The sequence below is a fragment of the Leucopleurus acutus genome (genome assembly GCF_964270905.1).
Source record: "Leucopleurus acutus genome assembly, chromosome: 11".
NCBI lineage: Eukaryota > Metazoa > Chordata > Mammalia > Artiodactyla > Delphinidae > Leucopleurus > Leucopleurus acutus.
Genome location: NC_139152.1, coordinates 96,317,392 through 96,339,685, shown reverse-complemented (window position 1 = coordinate 96,339,685; position 22,294 = coordinate 96,317,392). Strand labels below are relative to the sequence as shown.

The window sequence follows — 22,294 nt, the reverse complement described above, 5'->3', positions numbered from 1 at the left end:
TCGCTGCTCTCCGCGAGCGCACTCATTGGCCGCCTCCCAGAGCCCCGGGCCAATCACGCTGCAGGAAAGAGGTAAAGCCGGTTCGGCGCTCCCCTGTGCCCCTCCTCCCCGGGAGAGGGGGAAGCCGCGGACCTTATGGGACTTGTAGTTCCCCCTTGGGTGCGCTTGAAGGGAGGGCGTTGCTATAGCGACGTGAAAATTCCCCCGGCCCTAGAGCTGCGGCGGCTCGCGCGGACTGTTCTCGTTTCTCCACGCCAACCTCTTGCTATCACTCCAACTCCATTCTTCATTAACGTTATTGAATACCTAAGATAGGTACTGTCCAGGCGCCAGGAATAACCTCGGACTCTTCCTGATCAGAAATTTAAGGTGCCCTAGGGCGGGGATGCTAGCAGAGAGACTCTTTTCCGGTTCAGGCAGAAACTGGAATACTCTTATGCCCAATGCTGTAAATGTGCCGCATGCTCAAAATCCTGCAAAACTCCCTCTTACATCACCACCTCCTGAAAAAAAAACTCAGATACGTGGCTCTCTGCCTCTTTCCTCTTGGATTTCCCACAACCTCCTTACACACTCGGAGTTCTAGGTGCTGTCGTAGAGCTTTACAAACATCTCAAATCAGGGATAATCAATCACCCTTTTAAAGATGAGGATGGACTTCCCTGGTGGCCAATGGCTAAGACTCTCTGCTTCCACTGCAGGGGTACGGGTTCGATCCCTGGTACAGGAAGTTCCACATTCTACAGTGCGGCCAAAAAGGGAAGAAAAAAAAAAAAAAAAAAAGAGGACGATGAGGAAACGGTGGCTCTTTGGGTTTAGACACTTTCTAACATCACACAGGATTGGACTTTAAGATTTAGTCCAAATTCTTTCCCTGTGCTCTAACTGAGAATCTAACTGTAATAAGTGGGACTCAACATATATTAAATATGTTTCTAAATTTGAGGTCCACCAGATATATGTGAAAGTCTTTCCTGATTTCTTTCTTTTCTTCAACACTTTCTACCTCCAACCCCATATCTGTGCTATCCACAAAAACTGTTGGTTCTTTTTAAAAAATATTTATTTATTTGGGTGCACCGGGTCTTAGTTGCGGCACGCTGGATCTTCATTATGGCATGTGGATCTTTAGTTGTGGCATGTGGGATCTAGTTCCCTGACCAGGGATAGAACCCGGGCCCCCTGAATTGGGAGCGTGGAGTCTTAACCACTGGATCACCAGGGAAGTCCCTGTTGGTTCTTCTACCTCCAAAATGTATCCTGTATTTCTCCACTTCTACCACCCTAATACAAGCCACTGGTCCACTACAGCAGCCCTCCTACTAGTTTCTTAGTTTGAATCTTTATCTGCTTTAATCCAGGCAGGTGATCTTTTAAAAGCACAAACCAGATCATGTTCATTCTCTTGCTTAAAACCCCTAATAGCTTCCCCTTGCACTTTGAATGAGATCCAAACAATCGACAATAACCTGGCCCCAGCTTTCTTTTCAACCTCCTCTTGTACCATCCTCTCTACCTTTCGCTGCATCCATCCACTCACCTCTTCTTTCTGTTTTTGACTGCCAAGCTTGAGTTGGCCTCAGGGCCTTTACACTTGCTGTTCCACTTGTATGCAATATTCTTTCCATGGCTCTTCTCATGGATGGATCTTCATCTTTTTAGATTTCAGCTCAAAGTCACCTCGTCTGGGACCTTATTTAAAGTAGTTGTTCCCTCCCCTCACTCTGTATCTCTTCCCCCATTTTACAGTCCTTTGTAGCACTTGTTTCTGTCTGAAATGCTCTCATTCATTAGTTTACTTGTTTATTGCCTATCTCCTGCCACTGGAATGTAAGCCTCATGAGGGCTGGGACTTAAGTCTGTCTTGTTCTCTGCTGTATTTCCAGAGCCAAGAACAGAGCCTAGCATACACTAAGTGCTCAAAGACTAAAGAGCTAGTTAATGAGACTTCAAGGATTACAACAGGCTGCTGCTTTTTTCTCTGTTTCTTCATCAAAGATTTTTTAAAAATTGAGGTATAGTTGATGTACAATGTTATATAATTTTCAGATGTATGACATAGTAATTCACAATTTTCAGAGGTTATATTCCATTTATAGTTATTACAAAATATTGGCTAATTTCCTATATTATACCATATATCCTTGTAGCTTATTTATCTGTACATAGTAGTTTGCCCCTCCCCCCTTTCCTCTCCCCACTTGTAACCACTAGTTTTTTCTCTATATCTGAGTCTCTTTCTTGCGGGCCTCTCACTGTTGTGGCCTCTCCCGTTGCAGAGCACAGGCTCCGGACACGCAGGCTCAGCAGCCATGGCTCACGGGCCCAGCCTCTCCACAGCATGTGGGATCTTCCTGGACCAGGGCACGAACCCGTGTCCCCCGCATCGGCAGGCAGACTCTCAACCACTGCGCCACCAGGGAAGCCCCCCCTTTTTTTTTTTTTTATAAATTTATTTATTTACTTTTGGCTGTGTTAGGTCTTCGTTGCTGCACGCGGGCTTCCTCTAGTTGTGGCGAGTGGGGGCTACTCTTCGTTGCGGTGTGTGTGCTTCTCATTGCGGTGGCTTCTCTTGTTGCGAAGCACAGGCCCTAGAGCGTGGGCTTCAGTAGTTGTGGCTCGCGGGTTCTAGAGCACAGGCTCAGTAGTTGTGGCGCATGGGCTTAGTTGCTCCGCGGCATGTGGGATCTTCCTGGACCAGGGCTTGAACCCGTGTCCCCTGCTTTGGCAGGCGGATTCTTAACCACTGCACCACCAGTGAAGTCCCCCGAGTCTCTTTCTTTTTTGTTGTATTCACTAGTTTATTTTTTAGATTCCATATATAAGTAATATCATACAGTATTTGTTTTTCTCTGTCTGACTTATTTCACTTAGCATAATACCCTCCAAGTCCATCCATATTATTGCAAATTGCAAAATTTCATTCTTTTTTATGCCTGGGTCATATTCCATTGTATACATATACCCCATCTTCTTTATCCATTTATCTGTTGCTGGATAATTAGGTTGCTTCCATTTCTTGGCTATTGTAAATAATGCTGTGATGAACGTTGGGGTGCATGTACCTTCTTGAATGTGTTTTCGTTTTTTTTCGGATATACAGCCCAGAGTTTTAATTTGTAAAATAGGAGTAAGACCACCTCATTGGGTTTTTGTAAGAATTAGAAATAATAAATGTGCAGTGCCTGCCACATACAGGGAAGAGTAAATGGTAGTTATTATCATCCTATTAGATGCTAGGTGGCAGCAACTAGAAGAGTAAACCTACCTAGAAGAATATCTTCTGTGAGTTGCTTAAACTTTTATAATTTTATAAATGCACAGCCATGAATCTCACAGACAGAGAATCTGCTCCTGGCAAACAAATCAACTTATTCATCATATACTTATTTAGTGCCTACTCTGTGCCTGGGACCACACTGGACACTTGAGGAGAAAGAGGTGAACAGCTCTGTCCTCATGGAGTTTACTGCCTCCTGCAGGGAGATAGTGGAAACTGAACAAACATCTAGTTCCATCTGAGAAGGAAATTAGCAGGGCACTGTGATGGAGAATAGGGAAGTGAGCACCTGCAGAGGGGGTGTGGGGAGAAGGCCTTACTTGCAGGATGAGAAGGAGCCAGTTAGGAGAAGAGAGTTGCTGGGGAAAGGTCATTCCAGGCACAGACACAGAATTTAGAGCGGGAGGTGAACAGCTCCAGTTGGCAGGAGAATATAATGGGAAAGCTTTAAAGGTTTTAAGGAGGGGAGTAAATGGTTCAGATTATGTTTTAAGAGCTCACTCGCTGGGTGCTGTGTGGAGAATGGATTGGAGGTGGGTCAAGAGAAGCAGCAGGGAGACCAGTTAGAAGGCTCCTGGACTGATCCAGGGGAAGGACGATGGTGGCTTGGACCAAGGCAGACTTAGAAGGCATGCAGAAAAGTAGAAGAATTTGAGAAATATGTTGGAGGCAGTAATTAATTGTATGGAGTAGGTTTGGAAGAGGAGGAATCCAGAATGACCCTGGGCAAACCTGTCAGATGGGTAGACGGTGGGACCATGTTCTGTAGTGGTTAAAAACTGTACAACGAATAAGGGAGTTTGGGTGGCTGAATAGAGGGAATTCAGAATTCTGCTTGGTCTAGCATGCCTCCAAGAGGGCAAGAAGGCAGCTGGAGCTCACCAGAGAGCCCTGACCTGGAGGTGTAAATCCTGCAATTTTTGACAACCTCCCTTTAAGATAGAATGAGAGTCCCTAAATCCATCTTCTCTGTGATGTATTATTTTTCACATCTCAATGCATATATCGTTAACAGTAGAGGAAAGCGGAAACTGGAGCTTTCCAGTTTCACACATTTCAACGAAAGAAACAAAATTACCAGGCTTTGGGGGAGGGAAGGAAGCTGAGGCAGGACCCCACAGTGACAGAAACTGTTAGCATAAGTTGAAATGGCGGTTAATTAGGAATTCAGTTGAAACATCTTATTAAACACAGGTTGCTAAGCAACAGTGGCCACCCTGAAACAGTGTGGCTGTTCCTTCTGCAGTGGAGCTCCTGGGCCTTGGGTCTGAGCTGTTGCAAAGTTACGCTTTTTGGCTGGTCTGAGCCATGCCTTTACACACAACCTCATATACTCCCTTCTTTTGGGGGGGCTTCCCTCTGTGAGTCACTGTCCCTGTCTCTCTGGGATCATTAATCTCTCACTGTCAGATCCCAGTTAACAGCACAAATGTGCTCATATGTCACCCATTCTATACAAATAAATCCCTTGAAATCACCTCCTCTGTCCCTGGCCACGGTGCTATTCCACCCCCCAATGTCTTGAAAGAATTGTCTGCACACACTACCTCCACTTCGGCTTCTCCTCACTTTGACACCTGTCCCCACACTCCACCAAAAGCACTCTGGCAAGTTCAAGTACAGCTTCTCTGATGTAGAGCCACATCTTTCTTCTCTCAGTGGCATTTGACATAACCGATGACTCCATGCTTCCTGAAACACTGTCCTTTCTGGGTCCCTCTTGGTTTTCCTCCTGCCCCTCTGGCCAATCCTCTCTCCTTTGCAGGGCCTTCCTCTTCTACCTCAACCCTAAGGAATGGTGATCTCCAGGGCTCTGTCTTGGACCTGCTTCTTTTCTCTTTACTTCTCACTGAAGGTGATGTCTTTCATTCTTTTTTAAATTTATTTAATTTATTTTTGGCTGCATTGGGTCTTCCTTGCTGCGTGCGGGTTTTCTCTAGCTGCGGAGAGTGGGCGCCACTCTTTGTTGTCGTGCCCGGGCCTCTCATTGCGGTGGCTTCTCTTGTTGTGGAGCACAGGCTCTAAGTGCGTGAGCTTCAGTAGTTGTGGCACACGAGCTCAGTAGCTGTGGCTCGTGGGTTCTAGAGCGCAGGCTCTGTAGTTGTGGCGCATGGGCTTAGTTGCTCTGCGGCACGTGGGATCTGCCAGGACCAGGGCTCGAACCCATCTCCCCTGCATTGGCAGGCGGATGCTTAACCACTGCGCCACCAGGGAAGCCTGATGTCTTTCATTCTTAATGCTGTAAATGCCATTTATATGCACCGGATTCCTATCTTCAGCCTATGTGTTTGTCCTCTGAGTTGCAGACTCATATCCATCTGTAGAGATAACTTACATCGTAAACTGCAAAACAGAACACTTTATTCCCTTACCCCAAACCTATTTCTCTTCTAGTTTTCCCCATTTCAGTACTCAGCACCATCAGCCACTCAGGAACTTCCTCTTGATTCCCCCATCTTTATCGCTTACTTTCAATCCGTCAGCAAATCCCTATAATTCTCCAAAACCTATCTCAGATATTTCCTCTTCTTTCTATCCCTACTGCCACCCCTTAAACCCAGAACACTATCATCCCTGCTCTGGATTTCACTGAAGCCTCCTAGCTGGTCTCTCTTAACCTATCCTGTAACAATTGGATTAACTCCTCTGCACCAGTGCTGTGCAGGCTGGGTGCTCGTTTCCATATCATACCACACCTGTCTGGCCTTCCCCCAGTTATTTCATAAGATCTTTGGGGAGAGGGCAGGACGACTTATGTTGAGGTTAGAGAGATAGGGAAGGGTCAGAGTAAGAGTTATTTATCTTTTTTTTTTCCTTGCGGTACGCGGGCCTCTCACTGCTGTGGCCTCTCCCGTCGCGGAGCACAGGCTCCGGACGCACAAGCTCAGCGGCCACGGCTCACAGGCCCAGCCGCTCCGCGGCATATGGGATCTTCCAGGACCGGGGCACAAACCCGTGTCCCCTGCATCGGCAGGCGGACTCTCAACCACTGCGCCACCAGGGAAGCCCTATTTATCTTTTTTTAATAGAGAAAAATGTTTTCTTCTTTCTTCCTTTTTTTTTTTAAAAAAAAATTTATTTATTTTTGGCTGCGTTAGGTCTTCGTTGCTGCTCGTGGGCTTTCTCTAGTTGCGGCGAGCAGGAGCTACTCTTCGTTGCGGTGCGCGGGCTTCTCATTGCAGTGGCTTGTCTTGTTGCCGAGCACGGGCTCTAGGTGCGTGGGCTTGTGGCACACGGGCTCTACAGCGCAGGCTCAGTAGTTGTGGCGCACGGGCTTAGTTGCTCCGGGCATGTGGGCTCTTCCCTGACCAGGGCTCAAACCCGAGTCCCCTGCATTGGCACCAGGGAAGCCCCCAGAGTAAGTGTAAGGCACTGCGTGCCTACTGTGCTCTGGACACAACAGCAAACGGGAGGACGGCACAGTTCCTGCCCTCTTGGAACTTCCATTCCAACATAATCCAAAGGAAAGGAGACCAACGCTTTCCGGCCCCGACAAGCGGGGGGCATGGTGCTAACCGCTTTGACACCCGGTCGGCCACCTATGACTCTGGGAAGGCCTCAGTTCTTCGCTTCATCTGCAAAATGGGATGATAACGGTTAGCTCCTGACTCTCTGGTGCTCCCCCGGTGGTAGGGGGTGGGGACGCCGCCTAAGTGAAAGGGGATCGCAATAACTGCCCCGCCTCCATCCCCAGAGGGGCAGGGCGGGCCAGTGGGTCACGTGGCCGGGCGGCGCTCGCCGGTTCCCAGCGCCAACCGCTGGCCACCCCGCCCCGCCCCGCCCCGGGGCACGCCCCCCACGCCCGGCGCGCGGCCCCCGCCTCCATCACCCCGCCCCCGCCGCCCGTCGGCTGGAATCCTGCAGCTCGTACCCGTGCAAGCCCGGCTGGTGCGGGGAGCAGCGGCGCGGGCTCGCTGGGACCGCTGAACAGCGGGGCCCAGTCTGGGGGCGTCAGTGACCGCCGTGTAGGGTGGGGGCGCTGGGGTCGACGGGAGAACTGCTGAGTTGGGGGCTACAGAGCTGGGATGTCCGCCCCCGGGCTGCGCCCAGCGTGGGGAGAGGGGGCGGCGCGACTGCCCCCCTCCCCCCTTTGTCTTGGGCTGAGGAGAGGGGCTGCGCTCGGCCAGAGCAATGAGCACAGTGCGTGGCGCGCAGCGAGCCCTCAAACTATCCCGGCCTTGATTGCAACCCCAGCGCGGGGAGGAAACAGGAAAGGGAGTGATAACTGGGCTGACAGAGGCTAACTGCCATTATTAAGCACCCAGGCTGGCCAGACGCCGTCACCACCCTTTCCTTCCCGCGGTGGCAGCCTTGGCACACAGGGCGCACGTGTGTCCTAGGATTGTGAAAGAGGCAGAGCTGGGATGCGAACCTGGGCCATTTGTCTCTTGCCGGCTGCGCTAGGCTGAGGAAAACGCGTTCTTGAACCAGCCTTTGAAGATTGAGAAGGTTTGATGGGTGGAGATAACTGAGCGAGCTCTGCCCCAGTTCGCTGTAAGACCTTGGGAAGTCGTTTGATCTTTGAGGGCCATACTTTCCTCCGACGTGAAAATAGCTGGACTTAGGAAGACTGAGAACTAATACGTGAGTAGTGCTTTGCAAAGTGTAGAGCACTTTCAAATACGTTGTCATAGATAACGCCTCACAATTAACCCACCAAGGGAGTGTTTTTATTAGCCTCCCTTTATCAATAGATGGAGAAATTGCGTCCTAGAGAAGTTTATAAGATCAAGGAGCAGGGGCAGAGCATTAATGTTGAATAAATCAAAGGCTTGTAGGATAACTGCCTTGGAGGAGCATAAAACTCTGAAACTGACACATCCTGTGGCCTCACCGGAGCTCCTAGCTGTTAGTTTAAAACAGTACTTTGGCTGGATCTGCTTGCCCCTTGCCAGCTCCCAACACCTGTGTCCCAGCAACCCAGATCACCAGGCCGCAGCAGTTTTAACTCTTATTATTTTTTAAGTGGTTCCTGGTTTGGGTTGGACCAACTACGAGGAGTCCTTTAGGCAAAGTCAAAACTGGGAAGTAGTCGGATAGGGGGTTGCCTGAATTCTGAAAATTCCAACTGAATGTTTTGGGTTTTCTGAGCAACAATTATTTTGAGGGCATTGGTGATACATAATAATTTGTGTCCTTCCTATTGACAGGTTCACCTTCTAGCAAATTACTGGAAGGAACCTGAGAAATGTAAGTAGGGGTTTTGAAATCTCAGTTAAAGGAACCGAAACTGTTTATTTGTAGAATAATGGCAGTTAATTTGGTGATACCATTTCTAGGGGTACAGTAAATTGGCAGGTGCTCATCAAATGCCCATTTTTGAGGGGTGTATTTACTAATACATGCAGTGAGGTCTAGGCAGGTGGCAGTCCATCACCACAGACACTGACAGGTACCCTGAGAGATGCTATTTTTGTTCAGTCCCCATTGGCCTGTGAAAGGGAAGAGGGGCCAGGTGTTTTCTACTGTCTGTGATGTGTGTCAGGTGTTTTCTGGGCTAGGTCTTATCAGCTATCATGTAACCTTGTTTTTCCTCACAACAAACTTAAAAGGCAGGAGGGTTTTTTTTATCCTTTTAGAAATGAGAGTGAAGCTTAGGAAAGTTAAGTAAACCAGCCCTCTTGGTGCCGAAAAAACTTTTCACTAAACCACACTTTTCCCATTGTTGATCGATCCAGGTTCAGAGTCTGTGAATATTTAATGAGAAGCTACTTTTGCCAGGTACCTTTGAGTATTTTATTGAATCCTCATGACAACCCACCATGCTTTTTGCTATTTCAGCTGATCACCTTAAAATCAACTAGCAAGCCTTAAAAAAAAAAAAAAAGCCCAACCACTCCTACAGGGCAGGAGATAAGCATTTATAAATCCATGGTGATGTTGTAGTCCCTCTTTCTAAATATAATGTGGTGCTCTGGAGACACCAACAGCAGTAATTCCTTTAATACAATCCTGACATCTCAAAAGGGGTGGTGCAAAACAAAGTGAATTGCAAGAGCACATTCTTCCACTGACAACAATTAAATCTGAAAATGTCACTGGTTTCCTGTGATAAGTGCACTCAATATTGATTAGTGGGACTAACCACTGATCTGACACTTGGACCAATTAGGTGTTACTTATGAAAAAACATCTGGTGGAGATTCCAGCATGTCCAGTAAGAAAGGTGATTGGTAGTTTGTTAAAAGGCCTTTGCCTTCAGGTGCTTAAATCTGAGCATTGAGGGAAATAGTGACAGAGGCAGCCTTCAGTCTTTTTTTTTAATTTTTGGCTGCGTTGGGTCTTCGTTGCTGTGCGCAGGCTTTCTCTAGTTGCGGTGAGCAGGGGCTACTCTTTGTTGTGGTGCGCGGGCTTCTCATTGCGGTGGCTTCTCTTGTTGCAGAGCATGGTCTCTAGGTGCGCAGGCTTCAGGAGTTGTGGCTCGCAGGCTCTAGCGCGCAGGCTCAGTAGTTGTGGTGCATGGGCTTAGTTGCTCCGCGGCATGTGGGATCTTCCCGGCCCAGGGCTCGAACCCGTGTCCCCTGCGTTGGCAGGCGGATTCTTAACCACTGGGCCACCAGGGAAGTCCCAGCTTTCAGTCTTAACCCTCCTCGAACCAACCTCCACAACTCAGAGGTTGTTTTAAAAATATAAATCTGATCAGGTCATTTTTTTTTCTGCCTTTACTGGAAAGGCACATATTTTTGTTGTTGTTGTTTTTATTCATCCCAGACTTAAAAAAAATTTTTTTAATTGAAATATAATTGATTTACAATGTTGTGTTAGTTTCAGGTGTACAGCAGAGTGATTCAGTTATACACATGTATATCTATTCTTTTTTAGATTCTTTTCCGTTATAGATTATTACAAGATATTGAGTATAGTTCCCTGTGCTATACAGTAGGACCTTGTTGTTTATTGGACATTTGTACAGCCAAGAAGTAGATCAGTGGTTGCCTGGGGTGGAAGTGGGAACAGGCATTGACTGCAAACAGACAGGAGGGGTCTTTTGGGGTAATTGAGATCTAAAACTGGATTGTGGGGATGGTTATACAACTCTTTAAATTTACTAAAAATCATTGAATTGTACACATAAAAGAGATGAATTTTTATAGCATGCAAATCATACTTCAATAAAACTGTTAAAAAAATAGAACCCCTTTTTTGTTCCCCATCTCTTACCCAGTCAAGGCCCTGAATGCTTGGAAGATGTCCACCCTCCAGCCTCTCCCAATGTGCCCGCCATGTTCCTTGCATGTGAGCCATTCTGGGCTGATTGCAGGTCTTTGGATAAAGATTTGGTCATCTCGAGGCCTTTGCACATGCTGCCCCTCAGCTGGCCTCTCCTTTCTGTCCTTATCTGCCTGGGAAACACTTTACTCTCTTCCTTCAAGACTCAGCTTGAGCATTTCCTCTGCCAGGAAGCTTTCCCTGATTTTTGCAAGCCAAACCAAGTGACACTGCTATTATTTTAAATTAAAAATTTACACGCCTGGTACCCTCACCAAACAGCCCTCTAACCATGATCTGTTCATGTCTAGAACCCAGCAGGTGTGACTCATAGGAAGATTGTTGAAGAAATACCTGTGTTGTCAAGATCACCCTTTAGAGCCTACCGTATCCACACATACAGATGGGGAGTGATCCATTTGTCTGTTCATTCGTGAACATTTAGTGCCAAAGTACTTATCCCTCTGGATTCAAAAATGATTAAGATGAGACACTAGTCCTCAAGGAGTTCCCCATCCAAGTCCTGACCCTGCTCTGTCTAAACGGAGTGGTCTCAGGCAGGTTACTTAATCTTATGTAAAATGGGTGTGGAGTAGTACCTGCAGTCACAGGTATGTTGAGAGGATTAGATGGGTTTTTACTGGTAAAGATCTTCAGGCAGGACCTGGCACAGTAAGTGCTCAGGGAATGTTAGGTAGTCCTACAGGGCGTGGTGGGCTAAGGGATCAGGGGACAGATTCCCGGGGAAGGTATCACCTGAGCTGGGTTGTGAAGAATAAGTAGAAATTACTTTTTTCTCTTTACCCTGAAGCATGTTGAGTGAAGTTTTAGATACTTTGTTAAAAAAAAAAAAAGACTCTCAGCTTTATTGTTAACTGAGAAAGACATGGGGACAGACAGGCTTAAGTCATTTGTACACACACAGGCAAAGATGAAGGACCCTGACCTTGGTGGAGGTACCCATTCCCACGGTTTGCCCCAGCCTCAATTTCCTAAGAAATCCTGTAGAAAAGTGTGGTGCAAACTGGAACTTATGTGCTGAATTCAGCCTGCAAAAGTGTTTTGTTTGGCTGGTACTGTGGTTATAAAATTTTTTGAAGTAATATTTAAATGTTACAAAAAATAATCTGGATTTCCAGCTTTTCTTTCTTAAAAAATTAGAATATGTGGGGACACTGGTGCCTACACGGTGGGCAGCACTTGGCTGGGGTTGCTAGTCTTGTTTCCTTTAGACGGCATTTGTCCTCTCCGGCTTGCCAGTCCCCACTGTTTACAGCATGCATGCATCTGTGCTGGCATCTGGCCACTGAAAGCATGTAAGTCTGTGACTGCTGCTGGCTTGGAAGAAACTCTTGTTATCTATATAGTGTTCATCACCGAACAGAGCTACTGCCCCGGATACCTGTCTCCTTACTTTGTGGTTTAGAATGGACAGTCTAGGGCAAAGGATTCCTAAGAAATCATTTTCTTCTCCCAGTGCCAGCCCCCTGCTGACCAAAGCCATACTTCTTCTTCTTCTTCTTCTTTTTTTTTTTTTTTTTTTTTTAAACCACCTTTGCTTTATTGCTTAGCACTTCAGACAGACTTACTGATTTTGGCGGTGCCTTTTGTTTTTTTGCTCATGTTTTATTTATTTTTTTATTGGAGTATAGTTGATTTTCAATGTTGTGTTAGGCCATACTTACTCTTAAACATGACCCGTCTTTCCAGGGTTTGGGAGCATGTAAAAAACAATGGATATGGAGTAGAAGGCTTGGATCTGTTTTTTTGTTTGTATTTTTAAAAATTTATTTATTTATGGTTGAGTTGGGTCTTCGTTGCTGCATGCAGGCTTTCTCTAGCTGCGGCGAGTGGGGGCTACTCTTCGTTGTGGTGAGCGGGCTTCTCATTGCGGTGGCTTTTCTTGTTGCGGAGCACAAGAAGCTCTAGGCGCGTGGGCTTCAGTAGCTCTGGCATGCGGGCTCAGTAGTTGTGGCTCGTGGGCTCTAGAGCGCAGGCTTAGTAGTTGTGGCGCATGAGCTTAGTTGCTCCGAGGCATGTGAGATCTTCTGGGCCCAGGGATCGAACTCGTGTCCCCTGCATTGGCAGGCGGATTCTCAACCACTGTGCCACCAGGGAAGTCCCTAATTTTTAAAATTTTTAAAATTCTTCTCCCGTGCCAGCGTGGCTTGCAGGATCTTAGTTCCCCGACCAGGGATTGAACCTGAGTCCCCTGCAGTGGAAGCGTTGGAGTCTTAACCACTGGATCACCAGGGAAATCCCCCTGTTTAAAATTTTTATTATTAATTTTGCTATCTCTTTATTTTTCTGATTTTCAAACAATACCTAAAAATACATAAAATGGAAATTTAGCCCCCCTCAAAATCTGTCCCCCCACACCCCATAATCACTATTAGTGGTCTGCTATATTTTTTGCACTTTTTTTTTTTTTTTTGCGGTACGCGGGCCTCTGACTGTTGTGGCCTCTCCCGTCGCGGAGCACAGGCTCCGGACGCGCAGGCTCAGTGGCCATGGCTCACAGGCCCAACCGCTCCGCAGCCCAGACCGGGGCACGAACCCGTGTCCTCTGCATCGGCAGGCGGACTCTCAACCACTGCGCCACCAAGGAAGCCCATTTTTTGCACTTTTTAAAAGCTACTCTGCACTGCGTGCTCGATGGATGCCAGGCTCTTGACTGAGCTCATTACGTACGTCTCTTTTGCTCTTTGCAGCAACCCTGTGAGGTTATTATCATTCCATTTTACAGATGAAGACACAGATGAAGACCTAAGATGAGTCTTAGGTTAAGTAATGTATTCAGGGTCGCACAGTGAGGGTGCAGTGGGAGCATCCTCACTGTGTGTGTTCCAACACATTTCTTTCCAATTCCAGAGCCGTTTTTCCTAACCATCTCAGGGTGAAGCCTCCCTAAGAAGACCACCAACTAGGAACTAAACATACTCCCCTGGAGAAGTGTATTCATAAAAGTCTCCTCCTTCTGCATTGTTCTCCATTCATTAGATGTTTCCTGAATGGTGCTGTGCAGGGGTTTCAGAGGTGCTCTCGGTGCCTGCCCTCTGCGACTTCACAGGTGAAGGTTATAGATCAATCAGTGAAGTATTGGAATTATGTGCAATTTACAGTAGTAATAGAGAGGAGAGAGCAGTTCTTGGTGGATGGGAAGGGAGGTGTCAGGATAAGTGATACTTAAGCTGTGTCTTGACAGATGAGTTATTGTTTAACAGGTACATGGGGGTAAGAATACTTTGGCATAGACAAAAGCACGATAAGTTGGAACAGTGGTTTATTTGGTGAACTGGAATGATATAGCATGGCTGTAGGTTAGGTCATGGGGAGGCAGGCAGCGTGCCAAGTGCGCAGGGCCTTTGGGTGTTGTTCTAAGACTTTGGGGTTTTGTCTGTAGGCAGGGGATCCGTTGCAGTGATTCTGAAAGGGGAGTGACATGACTGGTTTATGTCCGAGGTAAAGTCCTACAGCAGAGTGAGGATGGATTGGAGCAGGTGCAGCTGGAGGCAGGGAGGCCAGGCAAAGAACAGTTGCAGTTGGTTCATCGGAATGAGTGTGGAGATGTCCAGTAACTGAGCGCAGTGATAACCGCTGACATTCACTGAGCTCTTGCTGTGTGGTCAGATTCTGTGCGAAGTGCTCTGACTGGGTTCTCTCATTTAACTTCCACAGCTCCGCCTAAGCCCAAGTGTTGTTGTCCGTCCCCCTTCTACAGGGGAGGAAGCTGTGAAGATGGCTTGTATAAGGTCACACAGTGGCTGAGTGGTGGAGCCAGAATTCAAATCCACGACTGTCAGAATCTAAAGCCCTAAGGCTGCAAATCTGAACCTAAGCTGCAAATGTCAACACCTGTGACTAGTACGAGGCGGACGACTGTCCTGAGCTTCGTACAGCAGGACCTTTGTGTGAAGTGCAGGCCTAGTTGATTCTACATCTAAGACACATCCCAGATCTGTCCTCTTACGTCTGTCCCTCCCCTCAGATGAAGTCATCCTCATTTCTTGCCTGAAGTCCTATAGTAGACTCTTGTCCCTAAAACCTATTCTTACAACTGCCAGACAGATCTCTTTAAAAAGTAAGTCGGAAAAAAAAAAAAAAAAGTCGAACCACGCCGCCTTCCTCATTTAATCGCCCCCTTGCTCCTCATCAGTCTTTTTTTAAAAAAATATTTATTTATGTATTTTGTCTGTGCTGGGTCTTAGTTGCGGCATGCGGGATCTTTGTTGTGGCATGCAGACGTCTTGGTTGCAGCATGCAAACTCTTTTTTTAATTTTTATTTATTTAATTTTTTTTGCGGTACGCGGGCCTCTCACTGCTGTGGCCTCTCCCGTTGCGGAGCACAGGCTCTGGACACACAGGCTCTGCGGCCATGGCTCACGGGCCCAGCCGCTCCGCGGCACGTGGGATCTTCCCAGTCCGGGGCACGAACCCATGTCCCCTGCATCGGCAGGCGGACCCTCAACCACTGCGCCACCAGGGAAGCCCAGCATGCAAACTCTTAGTTGCGGTATGCACGCGAGATCTAGTTCCCTGACCTGGGATGGAACCGGGGCCCCCTGCCTTGGGAGCGTGGTGTCTTAACCACTGGCCCACTGGAGAAGTCCCTCTCATTACTCTGAAATAAACTCTGATTCCTTACCCTGCTGACCTGTAAGGGCCTCTCCGTGATCTGTCAGCTGCCTGCCTTGCCAGCTTCACTCTGCATCATTCTCTCCCTCTCTCACTGAATTCCAGCCCTACTGACCTTCTTTCTGTCGCTGGAACATGCCAGATCTGTTCCTTGGGGATTTTGCTTTTGTTCTTTCTTTCTAGAATGTTCTTTTCCTGAATATTCTCATGTCTGGCTCCTTCTTACCATTTAGGTCTTAGTTTATTTTATTTCTTAAAGCAAATTTATTTTCACTACTGGCTTGTTTATTTTTAATTTTAATTAGTTAATTAATTTTGGCCACACCGCACGGCTTGTGGGATCTTAGTTCCCTGACCAGGGATTGAACCTGGGCCCCTGGCAGTGAGAGTGCACAGTCCTAACCACTGGATCACCAGGGAATTCCCCTAGGTCTCAGTTTAAATGTTATCTCCTCAGAAGGGCCTTTCCTGAGCCCCCAGGGTAAAGTGGTTCATGAAGCTCTCTATCACATCCCCCTTTTTGATTTTCTTCATTGAACTTACCACAATGTAATATTCAGTGTTTGTTTTCTGTCTCCTTCCACTAGGATAAAAGTTCCCTGAGGTGTAATAGCTAAAACTTATAGACTACTTACTCTTGTTAGGCACTGTTATAAGGGTTGTAATATATTAAGTCTTTAAATCCTTATAGCAGTTCTAAGAGGTGGATACCTTTATTATCCCCATTGTGCAGATAAGGACACTGAGTCTTAGGTAGGGTAAGTAACTTGCCCAAAGTCACACAGCTACTAAGTGACAGAGCTGGAATTTGAACCCAGGCAGTCTAGCTTTAGCATCCACTCTCCTAATCGAGTGAAAGCAGGGACGTTGTCTTTCCCGCTTCTGTATCCCAACACCTTGGACATAGTGTGGCTTTTAGCAGGCTCTCACTAAAAATTGTGGAATGAAAGATTGTAGTCACAATAGAAATGTAATTAATTATAAACAAAAACCTAGGAATTATCCTTGATTCTGCTCTCTCCCACTCACAGATCCATCTACAAGTTCTGACTGAACTACTTCTCACCACAAAACATATCCCGATATGTCCACTTTTCTGCATTCCCACTGCTACCATCCCAGTCCAGTTCACGACTGGCTTTCTCCCAGACTACTCCAAAGACCTCCTAAATCACTGGTCTAGGGTGACTCTTCAACCAAATGATGGATGTCTACTGAAGCAAAGAGCCAGGTGTGTGATTAGGGCAGAAATGTTTATATATGCTGAGTGAAATTTTGCGAGCTGACTTATACCCTAGCAATTACTGATTTGAGTGGGGAATATTTAAGACCCTCTGTGGTTCTGCAGCTATGTGTTGAGGTGCTCTGAGGCATGGCAGGGACCTCTCAGGGGTGCTGAGGGATATTTTAAAATCTTAGAGGAAACCTAGTGTGTTGGTTTGCCGGGCTCCCCTAACAAATTACCAAGACTGGATGGCTTCAACAACACAGTCCTGGGAGGCTAGCAGTCCAAGATCAAGGTGTCAGCAAGTTTCATTTCTTCCAAAGCCTCTCTCTTTGGCTTGCAGATGGCTGTCTTCTTGCTGTACCTGAAGTGGTCTTTCTTTTGTGTGGGCATATCCGTGTTCTAATCTCCTCTTATAAGGGCACCAGTCATATTGGATTAGGACCCACCCATATGACCTCATTTTACCTTAATTACCTCCTTAATAGCCCTGTCTCCAAATACAGTCATAGTCGGAGGTCCTGGGGGTTAGGACTTCAACATGAATGAATTTGAAGAGGGGACAGCATTCAGCCTGTAACACAGTCCCGCCTGATGCTGCACAGACTGCTGGCTTGAGGCAGTTTCAGCGTTGGCTCACACTGCATTCCTTCTGATAATGTCTTATATTTGCCAAGCCGAGGTTTTGGAGGTTGTTGTGATAAAAAGCAAGTACTGTGTGTAAGTCAATGTGGAAGAGGAAAAGAGAGTGGGGTGTCCAGTCTGATTTTGAGGTTTGAGACAGTGTCGGCGCCCAAAAGGCACTAAATTGTTAGGACATAAACACTTACTGAGTTTGGGGCTTCCCTGGTGGCGCATTGGTTAAGAATCTGCCTGCCAATGCAAGGGACATGGGTTGGAGCCCTGGTCCAGAAAGATCCCATATGCCGTGGAGCAACTACACCCGTGCGCCACAACTGCTGAGCCTGAGCTCTAGAGCCTGCAAGCCACAACTACTGAGCCCACGTGCCACAACTACTGAAGCCTGCACACCTAGAGCCCGTGCTCCGCAACAAGAGAAACCACGACAATGAGAAGTCCGCGCACCGCAACGAAGAGTAGCCCCCCACTCACCACAACTAAAGAAAGCTCGTGCGCAGCAATGAAGACCCAACACAGCCATAAATAAATAAATACATTTATTTTTAAAAAAAATAATGAGTCTTTTTGGGCTTATCTACTTAATGACAGAACTATTAGGTATTTCTTTAGGCCTAGGGGCATCATGAAGCAATTATTGAATCACTAAAGGCGCGTGAGTGGCGGAAATTTGGGAACCTTTACTCCAAATGAGTCAGTGGATCCCGGAGATCAAAAACACCAGCGTTAAGTTTTTAATTATACAGACTTCTCCAGGTGCTCCCCAAACCTACTGAAAAAGCATTTGGGAGTTGAGCCCAGGATCCACTGGTGTAGCCTAACCCCCTCATTAAGACCCAGAAGGGGAAATCTCTTGCCAGAGGTCATACAGCACGTTAGTGGTCGAGCTGGGATTAGAATCCAAATTCTAATGGAATCTGTCAGATTCTCCTCCCCTTCATCAGCATTTCTGATGTCCATACCTACAAGCGTTGTCACACCATCTGCTACTTAAGCAGACATGGCCCTGACCTCAAAGGCAGATGGCAATTACACGGACAAACTCCATACTGAATACATGAGTGTGCGTATTAAAAGTTTATATCATACAAGACCTACATGAGGAAAACTACAAAACTCTGATGAAAGATACCAAAGAAGGATTAAGTAGTTATTTCCTGTTTATGGATAGGAAGACTCACGATATCACGTCATGATATCAGTTCTTCCTAACGTGATCTATAGATTCAATTCAATCCCAGTCAAAATCCCACTAAGTTATTTTGTGGATATTGACAAACTCAGTCTAAAGTTTGTAGGGAGAGGCAAAAGATCCAGAATTAGCCAACTCAAAATTAAAGAACAAAGTTGGAGGACTGACACTACCCAACTTCAAGACTTCCTATAAAGCTACAGTAAATCGAGACAGCGTAGTGTTGGTTCAAGAATAGACAGATCAATGAAACAGAATGGAGAGCCCAGAAATAGACCCATATAAAAATAGTCAAATGATACTTGGCCCAAGGAGCAAAGGCAATACAATGGAGCAAAGATAGTCTTTTCAACAAATGATACTGGAACATCTGGACATCACATGCAAAAAAAAAAAAAAAAAAAAATCTAGACAGACCATACACAGTTTGGAAAGATGAGCTCAAAATGGATCATAGGGCTTCCCTGGTGGCGCAGTGGCTAAGAATCCGCCGGCCAATACAGGGGACGCGGGTTCGAGCCCTGGTCCGGGAAGATCCCACATGCCGCGGAGCAACTAAGCCCGTGCGCCACAGCTACTGAGCCTGCGCTCTAGAACCCGCGAGCCACAACTCCTGAAGCCCGCGCGCCTAGAGCCAGTGCTCTGCAACTAGAGAAGCCACCGCGATGAGAAGCCCTTGCACCGCAACGAAGAGCAGCCCCCGCTCGCCACAACTAGAGAAAGCCCGCACGCAGCAATGAAGACCCGACGCAGCCAAAAATAAATAAATAAAATTAAAAAAAAAAAAGGATCATAGACCTAAATGTAAAACAGAAAACTATAAAACTCCTGGAAGGGACTTCCCTGGTGGTCCAGTGGTTAAGAATCCGCCTTCCAATGCAGGGGACGTGGGTTCTATCCCTGGTCAGGGAACTAAGATCATGCGTACCGCGGGGCAACTAAGCCCATGTGCCACAACTAGAGAGGAGCCCACGCGCCGCAACGAAGAGCCCGTGCGCTGCAACGAAAGATCCCGTGTGCCACAACTAAGACCCCACGCAGCCAAAAGTAAATAAAAACAAACAAAAAAAACTCCTAGAAGATAACATAGGAGAAAATCTAGGTGATCTTGGGCTTGGCAATGACTTCTAAGATATAACACCAAAAGCATGATCCTTGAAAGAAATAACTGGTAAGCTGGGCTTCCTTAAAATTAAAAACTTCTGCGCTGTCAGGAGAATGAAAAGATAAGCCACGGGCTGGGAGAAAATATTTGCAGAAGACATATTTGATAAAGGACTGTTATCCAAATTATACAAAGGACTCTTAAAATGCAATAATAAGGAAATAACCTGATTATAAAATGAGCCAAAGATCTTAACAGACATCTCTCCAAAGAACATATACAGATAGCAAGTAAGCATATGAAGAGATGTTCCACAGCTTGTGTCACCAGGAAAATGCAAATTAAAACAATGAGATACCACTGCACACCTATTGGAATGGCCAAAATCTGGAACACTGACAACACCAAATGCTGACAAGGCTGTAGAGCAACAGGAACTTTGCTGATGGGAATGCAAAATGGTACAGACACTTTGGAAGACAGATTGGCGGTTTCTCATAAAACTAAGCATAATCTCACCATATGATCCAGCAATTTCACTCCTTGGTATTTATACAAAGGAGTTGAAAACTTATGTTCACACACAAACCTGCATACGATGTTTATAGCAACTTTATTCATAATTGCCTAAACTTAGAAGCAACCAAGATTCCTTCAGTAGGTGAATGAATAAACAAACTGGTCCATCCGGACAATGGAGTAGTATTCAGTGCTAAAAATAAATGAGCTATCAAGCCATGAAAAGACATGGAGGAATCTTAAATGCATTTTACCTAGTGAAAGAAACCAATCTGAAAAGTCTCCATACTGTGTGATTCCACCTATATGACATTCTGGAAAAGGCAAAACTATGGAGACAATAAAAGGGTCAGTGGTTGCCAGGGGCTGGGGGGAGCGAGGGATGAGTAGACAGAGCACAGAGGATTTTTAGGGCAGTGAAAATACTCTGTATGTTACTGTAATGGTTTGTTTTTCTTTGTTTTTTTGTTTTTTTAATTTTGGCCATGCCGCATGGCTTGCGAGATCTCAGTTCCCCAACCAGGGATTGAACCTGGGCTTCTTTCACTCAGCATAACGCTTTTGAGGTTCAGCCATGTCATATTTATCATAGTTTGTTCCTTTTGATTGCTGAGTAGTGATGCACTGAATGGATGGATCTCAGATTGGCTATATACTCACCATTTGTTGGGCTGTTTCCATGGTTTGGCTATTATGAATAACGCTATCAACATTCACATGAAGGTCTTTGTGTGGACATAGGTTTTTCTGTCTGTTGGGTAAATATCTAGAAGTGGGGGTCCTGAGTGGCGTGGTAAGTGTCTTTTAGAAAGAAAGAAACTGCTGAAGTGTTTATAGCATTTTACATTCCCACTAGCTGTGTGTGAGCGTTCCTGTTGCTCCATGTCCTTGACAGTACTTGATCTTCTCAGTCCTTTTATTTTATTATTATTTTTTTTGCGGTACGCGGGCCTCTCACTGCTGTGGCCTCTCCCGTTGCGGAGCACAGGCTCCGGATGCGCAGGCCCAGCGGCCATGGCTCACGGGCCCAGCCGCTCCGCGGCATGTGGGATCTTCCAGGACCGGGGCACGAACCCATGTCCCCTGTATCGGCAGGCGGACTCTCAACCACTGTGCCACCAGGGAAGCCCCTCTTCTACTTTTGAAGGAGTTTATGTAAGATTGGTGTTTTATCTTCCTTAAATATTTGGTGTGGCTCTATATGATGCGCGGAGACCCTCCGCACCCCTGCGAACATGGCGCTGCGAGTGGCGTGGCGCGGAGCGCGCGGGCCGTGGTCTGCGCCCAACGCGCCCTGCCGCCGCGGCCCTGGGGACTGCGGGTGGGCGCTGTCCGGGCGCTGCGCACCGGCCCCGCTCTGCTGTCGGGTCGTAAATTCACAGACAAACATGAATGGGTAACAACAGAAAACAGTGTTGGAACAGTGGTAATCAGCAGTTTTGCACAGGAAGCTTTGGGAGATGTTGTTTACCGTAGTCTGCCTGAAGTTGGGACAAAATTGAACAAACAAGACGAATTTGGTGCTTTGGAAAGTGTGAAAGCTGCTAGTGAACTCTATTCTCCTCTCTCAGGAGAAGTAACTGAAATTTATGAAGCTCTAGCAGAAAATCCAGGACTTGTCAACAAATCTTGTTATGAAGATGGCTGGCTGATCAAGATGACACTCAGTAACCCTTCAGAACTAGATGAACTAATGAGTGAGGAAGCATATGAGAAATACATACAATCTATTGAGGAGTGAACATGGAACCCCTAAGTAAACTAGTTTGAAACAACTTAACCTAGCATAGCTGTCTTAAATTAGTGGTGGATTTTTAAAAAGCAACGTTTAGCAAAAGAAACTGCTTGCAACAATGTTGCCTGAAAAAAATACCCCTTAACTTCCTAATGATTTCAGATAAACACTATACATCTTTTTCACAACACCCTGTGATTTTTAGGCTAGTCTCCAGTTATAATACTCAGAATTCCTGAAATTTTCTGTGGTAAAACTAGTTACAAAAATTATGTAATTCAAGGATAACATTGTTATCTTAACCTTATATAATATTGTAACTTGCTTACAGCCGTCCCTGGATTTGGGTCAAAATACTCAATGAACTTGCCACTGGAAATAAATGACAGTGGAGAAAAGTTTGTTAGTTGTATAGTGTCCAGTGAAGAACATTACTGTCTTAATTTTGCAATATACTGTGTTTGCTGGTGCTATTTTTATACAGTGAAGCAACAGCCTTGCAGGAAAATAAGAAACAGTTTAATAATAAACTATTCAACTTATTAAAAAAAAATTGGTGTAATCACCAATGAAGCATCTGGGCCTGGAGTTTTTGAGTGGGAAGGTTGTTAATTATGAATTCAATTTCTTTATTATAGATCTTGAACTATTCATATATTTTATGTTTTTGTATGTTTTGGTAAATTATATTTTTCAAGAAATTTATCCATTACATTTAAGTTGTTAAACATATTGACGTAATGTTATTCATAAT

The 22,294-nt window shown here is 46.1% G+C and overlaps 1 pseudogene across 1 annotated transcript; it reads left to right on the top strand.

The window, feature by feature from the left end:
- The first annotated feature begins 21,040 nt into the window (after window positions 1-21,040).
- LOC309968970 (glycine cleavage system H protein, mitochondrial-like) lies at window positions 21,041-21,546 on the top strand (annotated as a pseudogene). The gene has a single exon. The product of its transcript is annotated as a glycine cleavage system H protein, mitochondrial-like (transcript).
- Window positions 21,547-22,294: the final 748 nt, after the last annotated feature.